At 40.6% G+C, this 22,928-nt stretch overlaps 1 protein-coding gene across 1 annotated transcript in view; it reads right to left on the bottom strand.

Moving 5' to 3' along the window:
• lrrc4cb (leucine rich repeat containing 4C, genome duplicate b) overlaps positions 1 to 22,595 on the bottom strand; it is a 62,598-nt gene extending 40,003 nt beyond the window's left edge. The window contains exon 1 of the mRNA XM_033631168.2: positions 22,102 to 22,595. The gene's annotated coding sequence lies outside the window, so the exon portion shown is untranslated. The remainder of the gene's footprint in view (positions 1 to 22,101) is intronic.
• Between the last annotated feature and the right edge of the window lie 333 nt (positions 22,596 to 22,928).

The following is a 22,928-nucleotide window of genomic DNA, read 5'->3' as shown; positions in this document are numbered from 1 at the left end:
ATAATGCAAGGAGCAGGAAAGTCTGTATAGGGCAGGAGGGAGGGGTGGGTGGATTGCTCCAACAACACTGGTGCTTGCTTCTGTTAGAACCAAATCATGCTGTTTTCTTCTAAACCTAACCAGGTGCTTTTTGTTGCCTAAACCTGATACACCGCTGGGTGGTGATCACTTGGTAACATGGCCGGATGGAACCTTTCACGGTGTTATGATATGGTGCCAGTCGGCCGTACAGCATCTGCCGCAGCAGTATTATATGGGAACAGGCGGCGTCAGCCTATAATGTGGCTAGATGGCACCTGTTGCGGTGGTGTGATATGTGGCTGGACAATGTCAGGTTGAACCACTGCCAGTAATAAAGTAATATAGAAGCAGGAAAGTCTGTGTAGGGCAGGAGGGGGGGGGGGATGGTGGATTGGTCCAACAAACCCTGGACTTTCACCCTGGTATCCTGTGTTTGCTTCCCTTAGAGCAAATCATGATGTTTTTTCTCAACCTAACCATGTGCTTTTGTTGCCTAAACCTCACTGTGCTTTTGTTGACATCCCCGCATTGGTAGCTCTGTTCCATAACATCAACAGCAGACACAGAGGGATACGTAGCGCATAATATTTCTAGTGGCCCATCAGGTAAATGAGGTCTCCAACCTAACCTTGGGTAATATGTTGTTAGTAATGAGATATGAAAGCATCAAACATGCATCTCAGTTTAATGAGATGTATACACTTTTAAATTACATTGTGAAAAAAAGAAAGCATTCACATGCTGCTGCCATATGTTGAATGAATCTTATCAATTACATACCAGTGTCCTTTTATTCAACAGTGCATGAAAGGCTGTGGAAAAGACGTAACCATTTTCTCTTAATATGTCAGCTGTTACTCGCCCCTGTTTGCTCAGCACCATTAAATTATACTAGACATAGCAGTTTTCTACCTGGAAGTTAAAGTAAACAGACATCGTGATTTGGTCAATACATGTACATTTTCTGTTTCACAACTGAGAACACTATGAAAGAACAAAGCTCATTTGGTATAAAAAGGGAAACAAACATTTTGTAGATCCACAAAATCAGGCTCCCATTCATTGTCTATGGAGCAGCTCTAGACTGTATACCCTATGGCATAACAAGTTTGAGACTTCTCTTGTTTCTGGCTTTGAGAGAGAGTAGCTCATGTTCACAAATATTGACTGAACTTTTCCTGGCCACGGAAATAACATATTGGAAATTCAACTTTGGTGGTGTTTCCCTTTCAGTAATTTAGGCCAGTAGCCAGTCAGGAACCAGTGCAACCTGCAGTTCAGAGTTAGTGCCTCGGTTGAGAGAAAAGGCAAGAGTATTTGTAGCATATTGGCTGAAGAGGAAACCTGAACACAGGGACAACATGCAAACAAAAAACAGTAAGGTCAGGGCTCAAGGTTGGATCCCAGGACCTTGAGGTGACAGTGGGGCCTTTTATCCACCACAGACTGATCCAGAACCTGATTCTGGTGGATAATTTCAGAGCTCTAGCATGCTGCAGCTTTGTTTTTTAAATTTGAAAATCATAAGCAGGGTGCAATGAGAGCCCAGTGAGTGGCATGTTCATTCATTCAGGTTGAGAAGTGTGTTCACTTAGTCAGGTGTAGGAAGGTTTCATGTTCATGTCTGAGTGAAGCACAGGGCTGCCAATCATTCAATGAACAACCCACTTGACAAAACACTTGTCTCAAGCTAATGCCTATTGATCACCATGAGCAAGGCAAAATTGTGGGCCATGCTGGCATGGATCCACTCTGAGGAAAACAAACCATTACAGTACAACAACAACACACACAAAAAAGCAGTTGAAGTGGCTGACTCAAAGTCTAAACCCAGCAAACACTCCTATTGGTGCAGCTACTTCCTGTATGCATGTGGGATGATGCATGTGGGAGCATAGGGTCTGTTTTAGGAATGTACCGATTCATCCACCATCGGTTGATATTTGCCTTTCTGACTGCCATCAGGTTTTCAGCAAATAAGATGGCATTCACTGTTTAAATTCCCAACTTTACAGCAGAAACAAACATGTTTGAAGCCTGGTACAAAAAACGATTAGGTCTCTATAGCTAATTTTCCCTTTCATGAAAACTCTACAAGCAGTTAATTTTTTATAACTTACCCATTTACATTGTATTAAGGCTTACAGTTACGTATAATTATGGGCGTGTCACTTTGAGTGACAGGCTGTGTGCTTATAGTATCCTTGGCTTCTCAGTCAGATCCACCCCTCGCTCCTCTGCAACACCAGCCTCTCACCCAAATATGGTCACTTCTGGCTCCAAAAAACCAAGATGGTGAAGTGCTGAACTCGAGGCTTCATATTAAGAATCCACCAACCAATGAGCGATGCCAAGGTAGCTACATCCATTACCTTCACAGTCTATATTTGGGACAAATGAACAAAGTAAACTCAGCATCGGCTTGTAAGGGGATACACCCTGTTGTTTACCCAATGATGCTACATTGTGAACAACAAATTTGTGTTGTCATTGGCAGATGGAGAGCTAGATGACATTAGCTGTTAGCAGCCAGAGGCCAAGACTAACTGCTGATGAAGGTTGCACTGAGTTACATCATGATATATCCAAGCCAAGAGTATATGGCTTAAAATTTAAGGAAAAGTATTCATTTACAAACAGGAAATTAGGTGTAATTATACTTAAAGACTTGTTTGAAGTCTCAGGAAGAGTGTTGACGCTAACAGCTTTCTCCAGTTCAAACCAAATGTGACTGCTGTAGCTGTATGAAGTGGTGGACAAACTGGGGACAAACCTTCTGATATACTGATATTTGACTTTACCTGATTCTTGTGTAATATTCAAGAAAGAAATGTGGATGTTTTTTTGATAAATGATGAAATAAAAAAGCTCTAGGTTGGGCCCATTGCTTTGGCAACCTAATTGCCAGGGACAATGTTGGCATTGTATGCCTCTGTAAACCACAGACAGTCAGCAAAGGTAAATTCGCCCAATGGTTGCCCAGTTCATAATGTGTTCAAATGTAATCTTGTAAAATGTAGTTTTTGTTGAGAAACTTGAATAAATGAAGTTTTTTGAAGGAGAAATTTGTTGTTAATAGGGAAATTATGAAATATTTATTCCAAAAAGGCTTTTGAGGCTGTTATTTAAAAAATGTTTTTTTTCATGTGAATTCATGTTATTTTAAAGGCTGTTTCATAAATGTGTATGATTGAATTTGTGCTCATTCAAAGGCAGTTTAATGAAGGACTGAAGAGCTTTATTTCTTAATAATGAATATTTCTTTGTTTCCCTGACACAAATGGGGAACAGCAAAAACTAAAGAATCAGCTACCAGCCAAATTGTTGGTATCAACCTAGCATTTCATAATCGATACATCCCTCGTCTGTTCAAACATATTTCAGCCACACAGTCATTGATTTGTTTTTGTGACCTTCAGTTTAGGGATCAGCTCCAGAACAGATAAGACCCGCTGTGGTGTTAAACACTCTGATCACCTAATGTGTTATAAGTCCTCACCATTACAGTAATTGTCCAACCTCACTGTAATCAGAAAAAAACAATACCATACATTCCCATTTGGCTAATGTAAATGAGAAGCTTTTCATCAAATGGGATTGTTAATTTTCAACCCTGAGCAGACTGTGTTTATTACGGCTGACATTGACAGGATGCTATAGGTCGTTTTTTTGGGGATACATTGGATGTACATTTTTCTTTCTATTCTGTTGACCTCACGGAATATTTCTTCAGCTGTGATACTATTTGCACTGTGTCTAATATGATTTCACTGTTATTGCTGTCTCTCCACCCATGTCTACGCTTAAAAAAACCATGGCAGGTTTGAAGGTTAACAAGGTTTTCTTTCATCCTACACACTGTTTACACACGCGCGCACACACTTTGTCCTCTCTCACACACACACGCACACACACACAGAGTCAGTTACACATGTACAGGTGTCTCATGGGGCCTCCTTGCAGCGCTGCACTTTCCTCTGGATATGCTCAAACAGAATATACGAGCTGGAGGGCTTGGGAGAGGGCCAGGCTCGTCTCCTCGATTTTGGGTCATAAACGCGGCCTCTGCCCAAGGACTGCAGGGCCTTTTTAAAACAGGGCTCAGCTTGATTGGACACACTTCTGTTGCTCCGTCCCGACTGCTAGCAAGCCAGCTGATCAGAGAGGCAGAACAAAGCCGGTCTCTTACAAGCCGGTCGGCTCTCAACCTCTGGTACAGTAAACAGGATATTTAAAAAAAAAAAAGACTGTCTTTGCTTCACCACTGCCTGCAGATGGTGGAAACTGCTGTAAGGACAGCAGCCCAAATTGTTTACAAAAATTTGTCTGGGATATATTTAGCCTCAGCAGCTCATTTCAACAGGGAACATGGCATCAGGATCAGTGACGGAAGGAAACAACATTTAAATTTGTGCATTGGGCCAGGAAAAGGTGGACGACTTTTAAGTGAAAGTTAGGTTTATGAGTCCCTATATGCATTCTGCATACGGCCTTGCTCACACTGGTGTTTTGAACGTCTAATTTGTTCATGAATAATACAACATGAACCATTTGGCTCATGAATATGAAATAGATGGAACCAGAGGCTCTCCCCATAATCAACAGTCGACACACACAGTCCGTCGTCAGCTCTCTAGCTCTGCAGCAGCATTTCCTCTGATGCATTTAGCCAATCACAGCTGATCATAGCCTTAGCAGAATGTTAGTGTTGGTACAAACTGTCCGTGAATAATGTGTGAATACAGCGTCTTCCGTCGCCAAGGATATTTCATGAGCGTTCTCCCTCTCCTTCTGCCTCGCTTTTTCACCCTCTCTCATTTCCATGCACAGACAAACGGTATTTACATCGCAACAGCCCTAATTCCCTCGAACACCAACTTTCCCTAACATGGAGAAAAAAATATGATTGTAATGTTTTATTTACTGCTGTTGGATAAACAGTGTGCTCACTGTAGAAACAACAGGGAAACATGATGCGGAGCCGTACAGCAAATGCACCAACAATCTCTGCCCATCCGTTTACCCCGCCTTAAGCCGCATGGCTCTGCTCCAACATAGCCATATGCCCCTTAGCCTAGCTGCTCTACACTATATTAAATGACTCATGATACAGAGTCTACATGTCATCACTACCCAAGAATGAGAAAACACGACTGGGGGATACTAGTGGGCAATCAAGTGAGAAGAGGTATGAGTGCATGTCTAGTTCAAGTCATAGTGTGATTTGACATTTCAGTAGCACAACAATAATATTAGGAGCTGCATCACTGTCATTATTAATAGATTTGTTGACCATTTTGGTGATAAATTATTCATTGATATTGTTTTAAAAATATCGGAGAATTGTGATTTGTCAGTTTCCAATCATATATGACAATGCATTAAACCCTCACATTCAAGAAGGTGAAACCAGAGTGATTGGCAATTGTGCTTGAAACAGGACTGAAAATGATTAATTATTTAAAATTTCTGTTGATGACTGAATAATTGTTTTAACACTAATCACTTGTTTTTTTACAATGAAATGACACATGAAATTTTGATTCCAGCTGAAAAAATGTACATGAAATTAATCAAAATTTTGATAATCAGGTAATCTCTGAGTAATGTTTTTTTTTTGTTTGTTTTTTTTTTTACAACCTGGTCTCACTCCCAAATCATCAAATACTGACGCTTGGACAGTGGCCATCAGTGTCAGACACAGACGCACAGAGGCACCCTTTAGCGGTGGTATAAGATGCACCGGGCCTTAGCATTCTGGGCAACAACTGTAGTATAAAGAGTGAGAAAGTCTGCGTAAGGTGGGTAGGTGGGGCAGTGGATGGGTCAAACAAACTTTGGACTTTCACCTGGGAGACCGACTTTTGCGTCCTGGGTGAAACCAAAAGTCAATCAAGTTATTTTAATAATAACGGTCACGGTCACTACCTGGAGCTTGCATAAACGAAACCTGGGTTTGTTGAAGGTGGCTGTGCTGTTTGGGTTGAGAAAGCCTGTGAGTTTATCTTCTCTGTCTCCTTTAACTTTAGCTTATATTGGAGTTATGCTATGTAGCGTGTGAAATAGGGTATAGTGAATGTACCAGGAAAGGTAGTATTGGCACGGTCACTACCTGGAGCTCGCATAAACGGAGCCTGGGTTTGTTGAAGGTGGCAGTGCTGTTTGGGCTGAGAAAGCCATGTGTAAGTAAGGTAAAGGAGGTTGTTGGGTCGGTGCGGGGAGCAGTGAGACCTGGCATTAGGGGAGTGTCTCTGGGACGCCAGATATCACTGTTTAGCCCCCTGGAGGTGTCGTGGGACCAACTAGACGAAACACTGTATAGTTAAGCCTTGCCATAATAGCTTATCATAGGGCTTAGGAGGTTATTCACTGAGCGCTGATCCTTTCTCTAGAGCACAAATTTCTTGTGTTTATTTGAACATAACAAAGTAGTGTGCTAGTATGTGTAGCATGCTACTCTAGTGATGTGTGTCATGTGACCTGACATTACAGTAGTGACAGTAGTGACTTATTTAAAGCCAAACTAGGATGTCTTTTTTTTTTAAAAGATCTAACCACTTGCTTTTAAACCTCAGGAAGTAAACCTAAAACCAAAGATTTTTTACCTTCTTTCCAGGTTTATTCTGTGAAGAGACTGTATGCATTTAACAAGCACTAACTGTACATTTCCTGTGAAAGTGGAAGTTTGTTTTGAAAAATCATAAGCATGAAGGGACACGCCATGGCTGAGTGTTCAAAACTGACACTTGAAGGGTGCCTACTGCATCATATTTTGACGTTCAGGGCCACTGACCAAGCATCTCTATTTGACAAGCTGGGAGTGAGTATGTGTTGAAATGCCAAACATTTTATGATTTCAGTTTCTTAATGTGAGGACTGGATAGTTTTCTTTGTCTTATTTGATTGTAAACAGAAAATCTTTGGGTTTTTGGACTGTTAGGGCATCACTTATGGCTTTAGAAAATTAGACTGTATCCTCTGCCTACAAATTGATAATGAAAATAATTGTTGGTTGCAGTCCTTGTGATATGATCTAACACATTATGAAAACATCCTATTGATATTTTACATGTTTTAGTTCATTTGAGAAGGTACATGCTCCTCTCTGGATCGGGATAAAGCCTCTCCCTTTCAAAAGCTTTTTCAAAAGCCATTATATTGACACAATACATGGCCAAGTTTCCAAGAGCTTGCTTTCACCTACACTAGGTTTGAATTTGACGCACGTAATGGCAGAATACTTATATGGGTTTCTTTAGTGTAGGTTGGACCTTTGCTGTGAAGTTGTGGTTTGAAGCAACATGAGCAGGTGCTGTGCAAACTTGTTGGTGGGCGGCATACAATATAGATTCATCGTGCTGCACATGTAAGCTGCCTGTAGTCTCTGCAGTGTAAAGATTTTATTCTTTTTCTCTGCCCTCTGTGGGTCTCTAATTAGCATTGTGAGTCAAACCACAGAAACTTGAGGGGAGATGTACATTTTTTAGTGTTGCTGGTGGCATGGGTGATCATCTAACTTTTCAGCTACATTTTTGAAATCCACATGAACCATTTTTCACATCGACATAAATTAGATCCACAGCACAGTGCTTATTTAAAAAGATAATATGTCATTTTTAAAGCTGGTTTGCCTGTTACTGCCTTTATTTCCTTCTTCCAAAACAGTGGTGAAGAACACCAGGAGAAAATGCCAGGAGCTGAGTTTTCATTAAAATGAAATCATGACTGGTGTGTTAACTGTATGCCAAATTAATCCGAGCGCACAAGGCCACATTGCTTCCTAAGTTACCATGTGACTGGTTGATGACAAGCAATGTAGCATTTAAACGGCGTTTTTTTAAACAGAGTGCGGCACAGTGCTCACTCCACATTAAACACACTGGGGCTACATTACATCACTCCGAGCAAACCTAACAGAAAACAATGTGGACAAAACAGCATTACAGTTTATTTTAACCAAATATTCTCTGCTCTGGCGTCAGTGGTGACCCCCCAGTGGGAGGATGACTCCCCCTGGCGAAAATAATTAGAGGCAGACATTTATGATTTTAAGAGGCTGTGTCACACTCATTTTTTAAGACACGCAAAGCCAGTCTTGTGAAACAAGACAGTCTAAGGCATGCATTGGTACCAACCATGTAGGCAAAGCTTGGCCGGATGGAAGCTGAATAACGCTCCAAAGTTAAGCTAAATTTTGTCGAGAGACCAAATGGTGTGGCCAATTTCAAAGAGGTCCTTTGAGCTCTTACCTCATGATATGTGAATGAAAATGGGTTCTATATGTACTCACAAGTCTCCCCTAAAGTTGAGTGCATTTGTCCCCAGTAAATGTTTTGTTTCTTATGCTTTCACACCCACCCTGTTTGGTTCAGTTCAATCAAACTCAAGTTTGTTAGCCCCCTAAGTGCTGCCATTTGGGTAGGTGTGAACACAGCAACTCAGGTGAGCACCAAAACAACCGGACTGAGACCTTCTTGAAGAGGTGGTCTCAGTCCGGTTACAACCGAACTCTGGTGTGGTTGGTTTGTGGTGAGAAGGTGTTCCGACCTGGATCTGAACCAACTGCAGTCACATGACACATTGTTTGGGTTCAACATGAGCATGTTACAGTCCTGGAGGATTATTAATGTGCACCTCCTCCTGTACTGCCTTAATATGCACATTCAGCACATCCAATGCATCAAAACATTGTTTTCTAGTTGGAGCCGCGCCTTATTTTCAAACTGTATGGTTTGACTAAAATGAACAATGACAGCAATATAGTCCACGATGAGCAGCGCTAAAATCAACCTGCGTAGTTGTCCCTCCATTGTGACATTAGAAAGTGTCACATTTATCTTGCAAGTGTACTCTTCTTCAACGTTTGCTTTACTTCCTGGATTTTTCCCACATGGAAATTCTGACCAATCAAGAGCAGCTTTCTCACACAAGGCATTTGATCTGGTCTGCTTGTAAATGCTGCCGTGAGAGCATGAACCAACCCTAGGTAATTATACAACTTTGTAACAAAATTAGTCCCTGATTCAGACCAAAGCAAGACAACTCTAGGTCTGAAAGCAGCCTTACAATCAATGCACCCCTTCAAATTAAAGCTTTATATTGGTCGTTTTAAAGAAAAGGACAACCAGCCTATTTACAGAACAATGAATCACCAAAGACATGTATGTACAGATTCATGACACATTAAAACAGGATTGGTGTGGAACTGAAAATGCTAACTTTACTGATTTAGACCATGCACATCTGTTAGTAAGTAACTTTAACTGTAAAAAAAAGAAACCAAAGTATATCCGTATGCGATTCCTTAACACTCATATTGCCATAGTTTTCAACTAGCCTATAAACTTCAACAGTATAATTTAATGTAGTTTTGGTGTGCCACCCCCAGATTTTCAGTCGCCACATCTGGTCACCACAGTGAAATATTTCTGGGGGCGCCACTGCATCAGCACATTAGTTAGTCTTTCACTATTGAGCCTGTCTGTGACCAGTACTGACAACATAATTGTAACTTCACCTGTCTTCCATCTGCTCCTCTCTGTGCATTTGTGGAGGGGCCAAGCGCCACCCTCTGTGAAACACGAAAGCAGAGGATATTAATGATAATGGGAAATTTTAGCAGCGGTGCTCATGATTCTGCAGCAGCATGCTGCTGGATATAGGGGAAACACTGACTTTGTGTATCCTTCTTTAATTTGCCGAACACTGTATTTTATGACCAAATAGCCCACCTGCAAATCTTCAAACCCATCAGCCTCAGCTGTGTTGTGTTTAGTGCTAATTAGCAAATGTTGCCATGTTAACACACTAAACTTTAATGTTTAGCATAGTAAGCATTGTGCCTGCTAAACATCAGCATGTGCATTGTCATTATGAGCATGTTGGAATGCTGACTTTAGCATTTAGTACAAAGCACCACTGTGCCTATAAGTACAGCCTCACAGAGCTGCTAGCAGGGCTGTACACTCTAAATCTTGTTAGTGTTCAAATGTTCAAAATGACTACAATGTATCCACTGAGACTTTTTGCATTGGTATACTCTTTCAAACCCATTATATAAACACAACAACACATGGCCTTCAAGCTACAAACAAGACTCTTTTCCCTTCACTGTCTGAAAAAGTTGACATTTAAGAGATACAAAGTTTTCACCGAAAAGCAAGGTCAGATTTTATTCTTAGAATCGGGTATAATGACACGGTTCTTTGTCTGACCTGCATTGTACTCTTGTTCTTACTCTTGTCAGTGAGGAAATAAAAGTGAATAAAAGACTGTTTCTGTACCCTGAGTGGACTTAGAAACAATCTGTGTATTTCTGTATCCAGGACAGTGACGCATCCTTATCCAATCAGATGACAGGACCTGCCAATTAAAAACTCAGCACCACAAGAGTTCGGTAGGTTAGTCAAACAGTGCTGCTCTGCCTAATAATATTAACTGGCCCTTACTAAGGTGTAAATGAGATAAAGACTTGTGAGTCCCCCTCAGTTTGTGTCCGTATTCCCTGCCTGGATAATTAAAGTCCAAGCAGCAGGTGCTAGTTAGACAAGCTTGCAAAATTTAACTTCAGCTGTGTATTATGAACGACATGGAAATACACATTGCTTACTGAGCTTCAGGTGTAACAAATAATTAAGTGAGAAGTTTTTGATGATTAAAGAGCTTAAAAACGAGGGCTGAAACTAACAATTTTTATTACTGTTGATTAATCTGCCAATTTCTGACTTAATTAACTAATTAATTGTTGTAATGTTATGTAATGTTGTTAATGACAAAAAATGGTGAAAAGGTGATGTTTTAAACAAATATGCATATTTAGGATCCTATAAACACATTTCGAGGAGCAGATTCTCGTGAATTTTTGGCAGTTTTGACCTAAAAATGACTTAAACGATTAATCAGTTATCAAAAACTCTCATTTTTAAAGATTATTTTTGTGGCCTTTTGCCTTTCCTGGATAGGACAGTGAAAAATGACAGGAAAGAACGATGAGACTGGGGATGACATGCAGTAAAGGGCCCTGACTTGATATCAAACCCAGCCCATTGAGGGCGCATGCTCTCCAGGTAAGATACTGGGGCGCCCCACAAATTCTTTAGTCACTGATTAAGAACCCAACTTGTATAAAGCATTGAGCCATGCACATAGTTTTGATAAACGGTATGTGCTGAGCTCCGGGGATGTCTGAGATTTCTGTAGCCACTCAGTTAAATGGAGATTAATGGAATTTTCTTTTTAGGTTTTGAAGCATTGAAAAATAGATTAGAAAAAACACTCAGCAGCAGTATGCCTCTCTAGAAAAATGATCCTTTTAGTCTGGAAAACCTACAGATCTGTCATGTTTCTGTTATGCTAATAATATCTGTAAAGTTTCAGTCTAATTATAGTCTAATTTATGGCATATTTTTAGCATGTAATGTGCATACTTTAGTCACTGCTCAGACAGCATTTGTCAGAAAATTATTTTAATGGAAAATGTATTAAATAACTAAATTGTGTTTAATTAGGTCTTTCACAATCCTGATCTTGTGAATCAGCTGATCCGGACATTTCTTTAAGGGTTTAGTAACTGTGATGAATTCAATACAAGGCATCAGACTGGACTTAGGTCTTCCTATGCCCCGCCCCTATTTCCTCTGTGGTCCAATGAAAATTGAGGAAGCTTGGTCCTGGGTTAACTTTACCCTCTCCTATTATAGTTCGATATGATAGTTGTGTCCTAGGCTTGTCTTTGTTGAAAAGAAAACCAAATTTTGAAGATGGTTAAAAGATGTTGTACATGTACATTGTATGTAGTCACATTTTAAGTTAGGTAACGTTAGCAAAATGTTAGCTAACTAGCTAGCAAGCATATAGGTACCTCAGGGGGAGTTGGCCTAATGTCAGGTCAGCAACGTCGGCCAGGTTTGCCTCCTCCTTATTTCTGTGGTAACATTAAAGTGATTTGAACCAGTGATGCCATGTTTCTTTTCATCAAGCTTGTCTGACCTAGCAACAGTAACCAAGGAGGGTGGGACTTTGAATCGGTTAATTAGCTGCAAAAAGATGTGATTTTGACATCCCTGTGTCTGGTGATGTAAAACAATTACAAAATGCAATAAGCAAGTAAAAGACCATATTTTGTTGCAACAGCCCTTTAAGTGCACCAGCTGCACTGACTACTTAGTCCAGGCTTAATACATTTCACAACAAATGAAAGGGGCTTTGTGTTATTATTGAGGATACAAGACACAAAGAATAGCATGGTAAGAGCTTTTCTCTTTCTTTTCCTTTGAATTTGAGGGACAAAATGCTCTTGTGGCAAACAATGAGGTTCACCAATAATGTATTAGTACATGGCAACAAGGGAACAAGATGTACGAACAGCCTTGTTGAAGGCCAGAAAACACTGTGGTTGAAGAAAAGTGTTGTCATAAAAGGGGGAAAATGTAGCAGAGGCGACTCTGGGCCACACACTAAAGAGGCAATCTTGTCAGCCTTACAAGATTCCCTTCTCGGTTTAGTAGTGTTTGACTTGGCGCCAGTTACTGGGGTTTCATCTTTGCCAATTAAGCCAATCTAATGTATTCCAGCAACTAGAATCTAAGCTGTTTGCCAAAGCATTAATGAACTAGATATTCATTTCATTCTTACACTGATTTGGTAACTTCCTTCATTGTATCATGAATCACTGTCCTAGTGAGTTGCAACATGAAAGTCCATGCATGCATGGCTCTAAGTAACGTTAAGATATTCTCATCAAAGACATCTGAGCTAAATGAACTGGCAGGAGATAAAATGCATATTAATATGTGGGGAATTAGATAAATAGGGGAAAGTTAGAGAGAGGGGGACAGAAAGAGGAGGGGAGCATTGAACATGAGAGAGATAGAGACTCATCATGACAGTCATCACTTCAGCTATTATCCCTAATTCTCTAAGGGAATATCTCAGTAAGGCGGAGTAAATTTGAGGCTGATAAGCAGACAATGAGATTTGCCCGGGCTTTGAGGCAAAGCCCTTCCAAGGGCTTGCTTTCACCTACACTCGGTTTGAACTTGACGCATCAAATGGCAGAATACTCATATGGCTCTCTCTGGTGTTTGTTTGAGCTCTGCGGTGTGGTTGTGGCTCGAAGCAACATGAGCAGGTGCTGTGGATACATGTTGGTGGGCGGCTTATGATATAGATTCATCGTGTTGCACATGTAAGCTGCGTGTGGTCTTTGTAGTGTAAAGATTTGATTCTCTGTCCTCTGCCCTCTGTGGGTCTCTAATTAGCATGATGAGTCAAACCACAAAAAGTGGAATTAGAAAATGTCAACACGCTAACATGCCAAACTAAGATGCTAACAGTGGTAAGCATTGTACCTGCTGAACATCAACATGTGCATTTTGACTGTAAGCATGTTAGCGTGCTGACTTTAGCATTTAACACAAAGCACCACTATGCCTGTAAGTATAGCCTCAAAGAGCTGCTAGCATGGCTGTAGACCTTTAATCTTCTTACTGTTCAATGCACAAAATGACTTTAATATAATGTGTCTGTGCACATTATCTGAACATATATCCCTCATGTGAAAAGTAGAGTCTGTCTCTGGTTATATTGTACCACAGGCCAGAGGAAGTGAAGGAATACTTCTCCAATAGTAAAAACATTTTTTCACCACCAAACACTGACTCCCTGTAGGGTTGAAAGTAAGCTCTTAAAAAAAGGTTTGTAGCTTGCTTCTTTGATTTGTAGTGGTTCCAACATGGATTCCAGCTAGCCCAGTTGATACTTACAACAAAGTGTCTGCACACAGACACCTTCGAATTTTATCCTGCAGCATGATATTCTCCTTTCACTGTCCATCCATACTATCAGTATGTTCCAAATTCTCTCTAGCTTTATATTTTGGTTGGAAAAAATCAACTGGAACATACAGACATGTGCTGTAGGGGTGTGTTTCTATGGACATCCCTCAGCAGACCCAGTTCCTATAGACATTTTGTTACTTTTTTCCCATCTGTGATTCTGTGTTTTTGAATTCACTGTAACAGCTGTGAGTCCGAGCTGCTGTCCTCCATGAAGGAACAAGAGCCACCTATAAGTATGAACTGGGAGGATGTTTGATACTCAAAACGTAGGTTTACAATTTCATTATCTACATCAGCTGTAAGCCATGTGTTCCATCATGTATGAGCCTGTGTGCATGTGTGTGTATTTGTCCATCAGGTTGTCTGCAGCTAATGTCTCATACTATTGGACCCGTCAGCCTAATATTTTGTGCGCACATTTTTGACTTTATACTGTAAGGACCTCATGTGGTTGCAATGATTCACAATTGTTGAAAGACCTGTTTCCTTGACTGTTTTATACTGTCTTTGACTGTTGACTCCTCAATCTACTTAACCAACCAGAAGGGGCCACAAGTAAGCAACAAAATCACTTAGCAAAGGCAGAGAGTTAAAGGCATTTTCTGGCAATTGGCTCGGCCAAAAACAAGCCTTACCTGGTCTGTTGCAGGCCACGTTTTGGCCTTTGTTGCAGCCCAAAAACAGATCTCCATAGAAAAGTTTCATTTCAACCGGAGTGTCTGTAAATGAATTCCATACCAAATATGTTATGTTGAACTAAAGTTAGGCATGATACGTTTTTGTTGTCCTCACAGCCATCTTGACTTTAAGGGAGCCTGGGAGGGATAATTCCATTGGGTGCAGGTGTGGATGTTGCAGCCAAAACACGGCCGTCTGGACGGGATTTGCACTAAACTGAGTGCACTTTTCATGTTTTGCTATGGATTAGATTGACTCTGGTCACTAAAGGGCCATAAGAAGAGATTTAAGCCTAATTAACATTTTTTGTGATGGTTGCATCCAGTTGGTAACATTAATTCTACGTTCCTCAAACTGGGATTCAGAAGCATTTTTCTGCATCTGAATTCAGTGTTGGATTTCATGATGAATTCCTGTTAAAACTGAAAAAAAAGGTTGTTGTCAGGTTCAGCAGTCAACAGAAGATTTTCACCCATGAAAATATATAGATATAAAAGATAAGACTGCACATTAAAACTAGGCCACATTTGGTGGAGTTTTCTTAGATGTCTGGGTCACACAGCCATTGTTTCCACAGTGACTATATTTGAACTGGTGGTTTGGACCTATGTTACACTAAAATATAGACATGGAAATGCTGTTAAACAACAGCTTTGTACTAAGGTGTTAATTTAGTCCACCTTTAACCTGGATGTCTAGACATCTTTTGACCTGCAAATCAATACCATGCTTGCTGGGATATTTTTTAGCTAAATGATAACCTAAATTGATGATCACCTTTACTGAATGTTTCTATTGTTTTTGCTTATAAAATAGAAAGGACATAAAAGATTCAGTGCTTGACTAATCAGTGTTAGTCAAGTGAAACAACTATAAAAACACATTCCCAGTCATTTCCGTGATGCACAACACTGTGCTTTCCTTTAAGCTGTATCAAGCATTTTGATATGTCTCCATTTTATTCCTGTTACTACACTCTGAAGAAAACTTTTTAAAATGGTACGAAAAAGCAGTTAAACTGTTGTATAAAAGCCATAATTGCCTTTAGGACATTGTTTACTGTGATTATGCATTCTTCAGAGCAGTGGGCGGTACTCAGCTGTGCCTCACATCACAGCACCACCATACCTATAATCACAGAGAACAACGTTGACTCGAGCATTACAGCTAAACTCTATATATGTGTAGGTTGTCTGGAATCTATAGAGGAATCTATAAAGGGCATTATGTCATTTGCACAAAGTGGCTTGTTGCTGAAGAGGCAGAAACATGGTACCAGTAGTCGAGCATACTCTTTCCATCAGAGGCTTTCACTGGAGTTGATGGCTGGTTGCTGCTGCAGGCCACAACAGACACATAGTACACAACACAGATGGTGAAATAAGGCACCAACGGCTGCAGTCAAAACAGTGAATGTGTCATAATGCCATTTGTGCCATAAGTTATGATTTTTTTGCAGGCATCAACGCTGTCACTCTGCATAACACACACTTGGTGGTAATGAACCGTAGTGGGTCCACAGACACACAGACACACACACACACACACACACACACACACAGATACAGCCTCTTCATACATCACCACATTAATATGTGTTGATTTAGAAATGCAAGCTTGTGAATGACACAGAGCAGGATTCGCTGAATAATCCCCTTTCTGGTGCACAAAGGCACAACTTAAGCTGCTACAGTGAATACTAAGTCTCTCCAGCCTGGCATGCATTGGACTCTTTCACACCCGAGCAGTTCAACTCGTTCAGATCGGCCTGTCTCTTGACTCGACACAAACACATGTTTTGTGGAGGTACCACTGGAAAGATACAGAGTGCTATCTATCAAAATGGAGCCGACTGGAAGTCAGGCTAATCTCAAGCTGCACCCCACTCGCTTATTTATGTCACACAGACACATACTGTACATATACATACAGAAATGCTCACAATCCTTCGGTATTAGTTAAGATAAAAAAGTAGGCCTGGAGGAACTGTGCTGTTTTTCACTTTATCCAGACAGAACCTCAGCCATAATTTATCGCCACTCCCAGCACCAATCCTCATATCACACAGAGAAGTATGCAGAAGGCCAAGACGACAATATAAATTGATGAAACAACAAAACAGTGCTCCTGTATAGTAAAGCATATCCCTCAGAAACACAGGCTGCCCCCATCAATCCCCAGAAAGCATAAGTGCAATGGGGAAGATAGTAATTTGAAAATGAATCAGCATTTTTGCTGTCGACAGTTTGAAACCCAAGGCTTTCAAAAGTGGGCATTAATCTACCCCCTTTATAGTTTCAGCAACATAAGGTCTGCTGTAGCCTCGGCAATATGGAGAAACTCAAATATTATGATATTTTTGAACAAATACCTCCATATTGATATTGCAACAATGACTACTGGTGCCTTCTCAAAATATTGACACGATGAGATTTTGGATAAATAATCATCAGTAATGTGGATATAATGACTAAATGGATGAAAACAAATAATAGAAAAGCTAGAACAGTCTGGTAAGATCAGCAAATGACATCACTGTAATGCAGACTATAAAACCAGGAAAAGACAACACTTAAAATATTACGATATCCAAAATCTGACGCTGCCCAGCCCTCGTCTATTGTAACATTCAGCCCGTCTCCTAGAAATGACATTCATGTACAACTAATTTGAAATAACAAATATATTTTGTGAGAAACGTAATGCTAATGAAATTACATTTCCTATTACCGAAAAACTTCAGTTAATAGCCCAGGCTATTATTTGCTTAACCTCCTGAGACCCTGTGTCCTCATATGAGAACATCTCATTTTGGGTTTACTTGACCTTATACTTCATTCTACTTTACGTAGGCCAGTTGTCCTCGTTCGTGGATACTTTTTTTGCCCTCTAGTGGTAGGATGAGCACAATACACTAATTCATGTAACAACAAGATGGCAGCCATCTCTGCCACGTCAGTCTGCAGCCGAACCCAGACACAAATGTGGACAAGGTCCAAAACCTGATCATATTTGATGGTTGAAACTTGTTTATTTTTAATTAACAATATTTGTAGTTTGATATGGCAACAGAATTGACCAACTTTAGCAACAGTAATAAGTTAAGATGCTGCTAATTAAGAAGTACTTGTTTGAAGACATAAAGAATTTATCATCAGCTCGTTGAAGGACATTGGGACTTTATTATCATTGACAATGTTTAGTTTTTGATACTTATCAGGTCCTAAATAAGAATAAAAAATGCAAACCGAACAAAAGTTTGGGTCTCAGGAGGTTGTATCACTGAAATCAACTATATTTGGGACAGGCCTTTAATTCCTTTCACACAAATCTGTTGCTCAGCAAAGATGGGAAATACAATCAATTGTTTATTCAGACCAGTATGAATGTTACTTGTTTAAAACATAGTGTTCAGATAATATATAAAGTATGAATCATTCATTTGATCCAGCTCCGACAGACAGCACATTAGAGACAGTGAGTTACGGCACTCGAGGATTATGGCACCCGGCATACTGACACACCACCCCTTTATCCTGTTAAAACAATACTCACAACTTGGATTAACCCTTTGATTCTTTTGATCTGAGGACCCTTACGGACTAAAGGAATATGAATAATTTACAGGTTATTCAAGGGACGGACACATAATTTGAGGTAGCCAACAACCTGTTTTTATACATCTGAAGAACTTCTATTGAAAAAAATGAACTGCTTGGCAACCAGACCAGGCCTTTAATTGAGACAGGTGTTTATTTGTCTAAATGTGTAGCCACACCAGGCTAGTAAAAGAGACTGGGCCTTTAATTGGGACTAGGCTGTTAATGGAAGTTGTAGGGTAACATAATGCGGATTTGTTGCTAATACATGTACCTGGCAAGTTGCAAAAATGCTGCTACTGAACGTATTACTGGAAAATATGAAGTATTCACTCATAGCGCCTTCAGCATTGTATTTTTCATCACCTTTTTATCAACATTTTACAAAATCAGGACGTTTCCCTAACCTTGACCAAAGTGCATTTGTTGCCTAAACCTAAGAAAGAAGTCTGGACGTGAACCCAAAGTTCTGGGATCACCTGCCACCTCCTTGGGAAGACTATGTCATACATGGATATAGCATTTTGTTTCCTGACAGAGGCGTTGTTCCTGAACGTAATCCAGGCACTTATTTAGTTGCCACAATGACATATGTAAGAAAGCAGTTTAGTAACACGTGAACGTAATTTCTAGGATACAAGGTTGTAACATTTGCGGAGCTGTGATACAGAATTTCTAACTTCAGTACAATGTCTTGAAAAATATCAATATTTTTAATAATAACTGATATTGAGGGCATACCACTTAAATTTTTCTTAAAAAATAAATATAACAAGACTAGTTTTCATGGTTAGTAGCAGACAACAGCAGATTGACTGTTAACATTAATAATGGGAGACAGCAAGAAAGCACAGCTTGTACAGGTGTATCAGTTTCGCTGAAAATCATCATTGAAACCATTTAAAATATTCAGTATATATGTATTTATAAGTTGACATTTTTGACATCACCAATTAACATACACCATAGTAATAAAAACGGGGGCTCAGGCTTGTCAGAATGTTACTCATTCATTCACTAAATAAAAGAGAAGCTAAACAAAACCAAAATATGTTGATCCTCCCGTCTGAGATGTTGGAACCAGATAATATTTGGTATTTTGCTTTGATAAATGACTTGTGGCTTATTTTTTGTCCATTTAATATTTATCACCTAATTGTAATTTTAATGAATTGTAATGAGTTTTGGAAATTAATTATGAATAATTATGATCATTACGAATCCTAGTTTGACTGACAGGCCATTTGACGTCTGAAACATGCAGTTTATTCCACGCAGGTGTGTGATTGGTCCTTAAAATTACTCAGTGATTAACGTCCCACCATGCTTAGCATTGTGTGTAAAATCCCTAGGCAGACCCAGTTGCTCATTATTTTGGCTCCTGTGGCTCAAAGAAGAAATGTGTGGCTTTTATAGAGGGCTGATTGTTGAAGTAGGCTATATTTCGCTGGAGCTTCTGTGATGTACGTTGTTTGACTTAATGATGTTTCCCAATTGGAAAATGCGGCTAAGGTGGTGATGGCATGAAAATATGTTGAAACGACATAACCACCTGGGAAGTACAGGCGCATAATAGTCCTCGACTGTGAGGTTTGTGCATTATTTCCAGATGCATGAAAGGGAAAAAAAAAGCAGACAAGGCTCCATGAATCAACTCACCACAAATGTCTGTCTGAGGTGTAAGAAGGCAGCTTGTCACAAGAAATTTAGGGAGCAATATTATGGTGGAACTGCATCGCGTAAAGCCCTTATTATACGTAAATTACCTCCTTTACACAGCAGGTTGTGCAAGAACAAAAGCAGAAAAACCTCGGATGGTTAGATGAGTCACAGTTCACCCTGTTCTGAACCAGTGGTTGACTACATGTGTGTCACACATGAAAAGAAATCCATTCACCCAAGTGCTTATTTCCCACAGTGAAGGCTTCTGTCAGAGCTGTTCTGGTGAGTGGTCTTGGCATGGTTTACATCCATTTGGTCCCCTTAGCAGGCAGGTAAATGCCAAAACTACAACGTCTGTCGGGGTGATCACATTTCTAACGCTTTGCTGTTTCTGTCCTCAAACAGCAGAATATTACAAGATGACAAACCCCAATTCGCAGGCCATGACGGGTCTCTGAGTTGTTTGGTAAGCACGAAAATTGTGTTTACCACCAGTAACGATAATGGTCACCACTTCTCAACCGAGCAGAGCACTCCACTGTTTCTACAAACACTGTTTCTGACCACCTTTAGGATTAAAATGGTGGAGCTTCTTCCTGCATTTCTCCAGTTTAGCTCACGGTTTTTGTCCAGAACTTAAATCTTAGTGAAGCATCTCAGGTGACTCATGCTGACCCAATGCCCTATTGAGACACTTACTAGTGTGTGGCCTTAATTTTGGCAGTTACAGCACCAGCGTATTACGGTGCACTAAAATAATCCAGACCTGGAACTGAATGCAATGCCAATTTAAAACATCACTGTAAAAGCACAGCTGCAGATACATTGTTAGGGAGCAGTGTTTTTTTTTCTGCATGGACGAGGCAATACATATTGTACTACAGACTATATCATATGTTGGTGAGAACGCCACTTGTAACTTGACATTTTTATACACTGAATTACCATTTTTCTCTAAGTTTTCAGACATTTAAAAAGCTCAGTGATGCTAAGGAATAAATGGTCTGATGGGTAACAGGCACTAATCTTCCCAACAGAACCCTTAGCTTAAACGCCTATGCAGCATTTAAGATGCTTCAGTTCACCATTTAATCATCAAACTCCCAACCCAATCAGGCAGGCTATAGGTGAAATATAATAGTCACGCTTATGTATGCATACAAATACTGTGATAACCAACCCTAAAAAAAAAAGGCAGCCCCATTCTTGAGCACTCCGACAGTGTCCTTCATTTTACAGGCAGGTTGTAAAAACGCCAGATGTGCACATGAAAGTGTACACTTGAGGACAAACCGGTTCAGGTTTAAGTGGAATGCTTTTTGGCTGCAGCAGCATGAGCAATTTCAGATGTGATGTCTGCTCCAAATGCAGCTCCCTCTGCCCATTTCAGCCAACACACAAGTATTTTCAGCATCAAGGCATTTCAGCACCTCCCACTGATGGACAGCTCCTATTCACATTTTCACAAAAAAAAAAAAGAGAGAGAGAGGCTGTATTGCCGAAGCAACAACTCCAGGACATGACAGTTTAAATTCTAAAATGTGCCCTGTACTTCTGGTTAACCTGCACACACTGTGGTAGGGAGAAATGACAACCTCATTCTTGAGTATCACCCATGGGTGGCTTTGCTGGGGTTTTGCAGACATACTGGGTCAACAGGCAGAACCACAGAGAGAGAGGGAGAGAAAGAGGAAATGTGTACGAGGCGTGTGCGTGAGCAGATTGTGTAAAATAAAGCCTGACCTGAAGCTTTTGCTTTTGCCATATTCCCACTCAAAGCGCCCTTCCTGAGGGCCAGCCTGCCCACCTGGCCAATCCGGCGCTCTTTTTGCTGCAAACGTGTATGCTGAGAATACCTGAACTGAATTTGAATTACCATATGACGTAGGCCTTTTTCTAGCAGTAATGTCCTGCTGGCAACAGGGACTACCACGGACCCATACAGTCTCAACCAAGCGCTCAAACACACAATTTGTTGCACCAGCCAACCCCCCACACCTCCTCACCCCCTTTCTGTCCCTATCCATCTTTATCTCTATCTATATCTCTCTATATATATCTCACACACACATACAGAAACACGCACACTCGAAAGAGGATGCGACAGCTATCATAACCTACCTACAGAGATGGAAAAGGGACATTTTAAAAAATAGAAAAAGTATCTTTCTTTGCGTTGAAGTCTGTGAGCCAAGCACAAATCACGGCTTAAATGGCGATGAATCGGGCTGCACGGGAACATACAGCAGCACAGCACTGAATGGGCTCAAATGGACTGAATTCAATATGAAAAAAATACTTACGCATTTTCTCGAATAAATGAAATCGAGGTTGAGAGCAGTGGAGGAAAAACCAGCAGGGCCCCGGTCCCCGTTTTCAAGATGTGCAGCACGAGCGAGGCACAAATCTCCATGTGAAAGGGATCGGAGGCTGCTGCAGTCCGCGTCTCTCTCGATCACAAGTCAAGATGCTCGCCTGCGAAAAATGCCAAACATTCAGAAAGAGTTGCGTGGATCTGCGGTGCGGCCACCATTCCCTCGGATGTAATGAGCGCCGATGAAAAGCCCCCTCTGAGGACCAGTAGCAGCAACCCCCCTGGACTTGAAGATATTCCTCTGGACCGAGGAGGAGGAAATCCTGCAGAGTTTTTGATGGGGGATCAAGTCTGTATAGGCCCTTATGTCCCCCCTAAAACCAGTCACAGTCCAAAAAATTGACTCCCACCGGTGGTTTTCCTCTTTGACAAATCGCTAAATCAAATTCCACCAACAAAAAAAAAAAAAAGAAAGAAATACAACCAAAGTGGACTAATAATTTTTGGATGTAGCAGTCAGGCTGGTTTTCACGCCGATCATCCCCAAAACAAATGGATAAGATCAGTGGACGGACTTGACAATGAATTACCTATTTAAAGCATTGTTGATAAGGTCAGCGCAGAAAGGGGTGCAGAAGCGTCCTACAAAAAAAACCCTGAGAACGCCTATTGGATAAAATTAAGGGTATCCGTCCCACTGCAACCATCACACGCGTCGCATCAGGACAAATAGGTTGCCATAGGCTGCTCTAAAAATCGCAGAGCATATGGCATACAGTATTTTCTATCAAGTAGAATGGGAAGAATCCACGGGAT

The sequence above is a fragment of the Epinephelus lanceolatus genome, chromosome 2 (genome assembly GCF_041903045.1).
Source record: "Epinephelus lanceolatus isolate andai-2023 chromosome 2, ASM4190304v1, whole genome shotgun sequence".
In the NCBI taxonomy this organism is placed as follows: domain Eukaryota; kingdom Metazoa; phylum Chordata; class Actinopteri; order Perciformes; family Serranidae; genus Epinephelus; species Epinephelus lanceolatus.
Note: the sequence above shows the minus strand (reverse complement) of the source record. Positions and strands in the feature narration are given on the sequence as shown.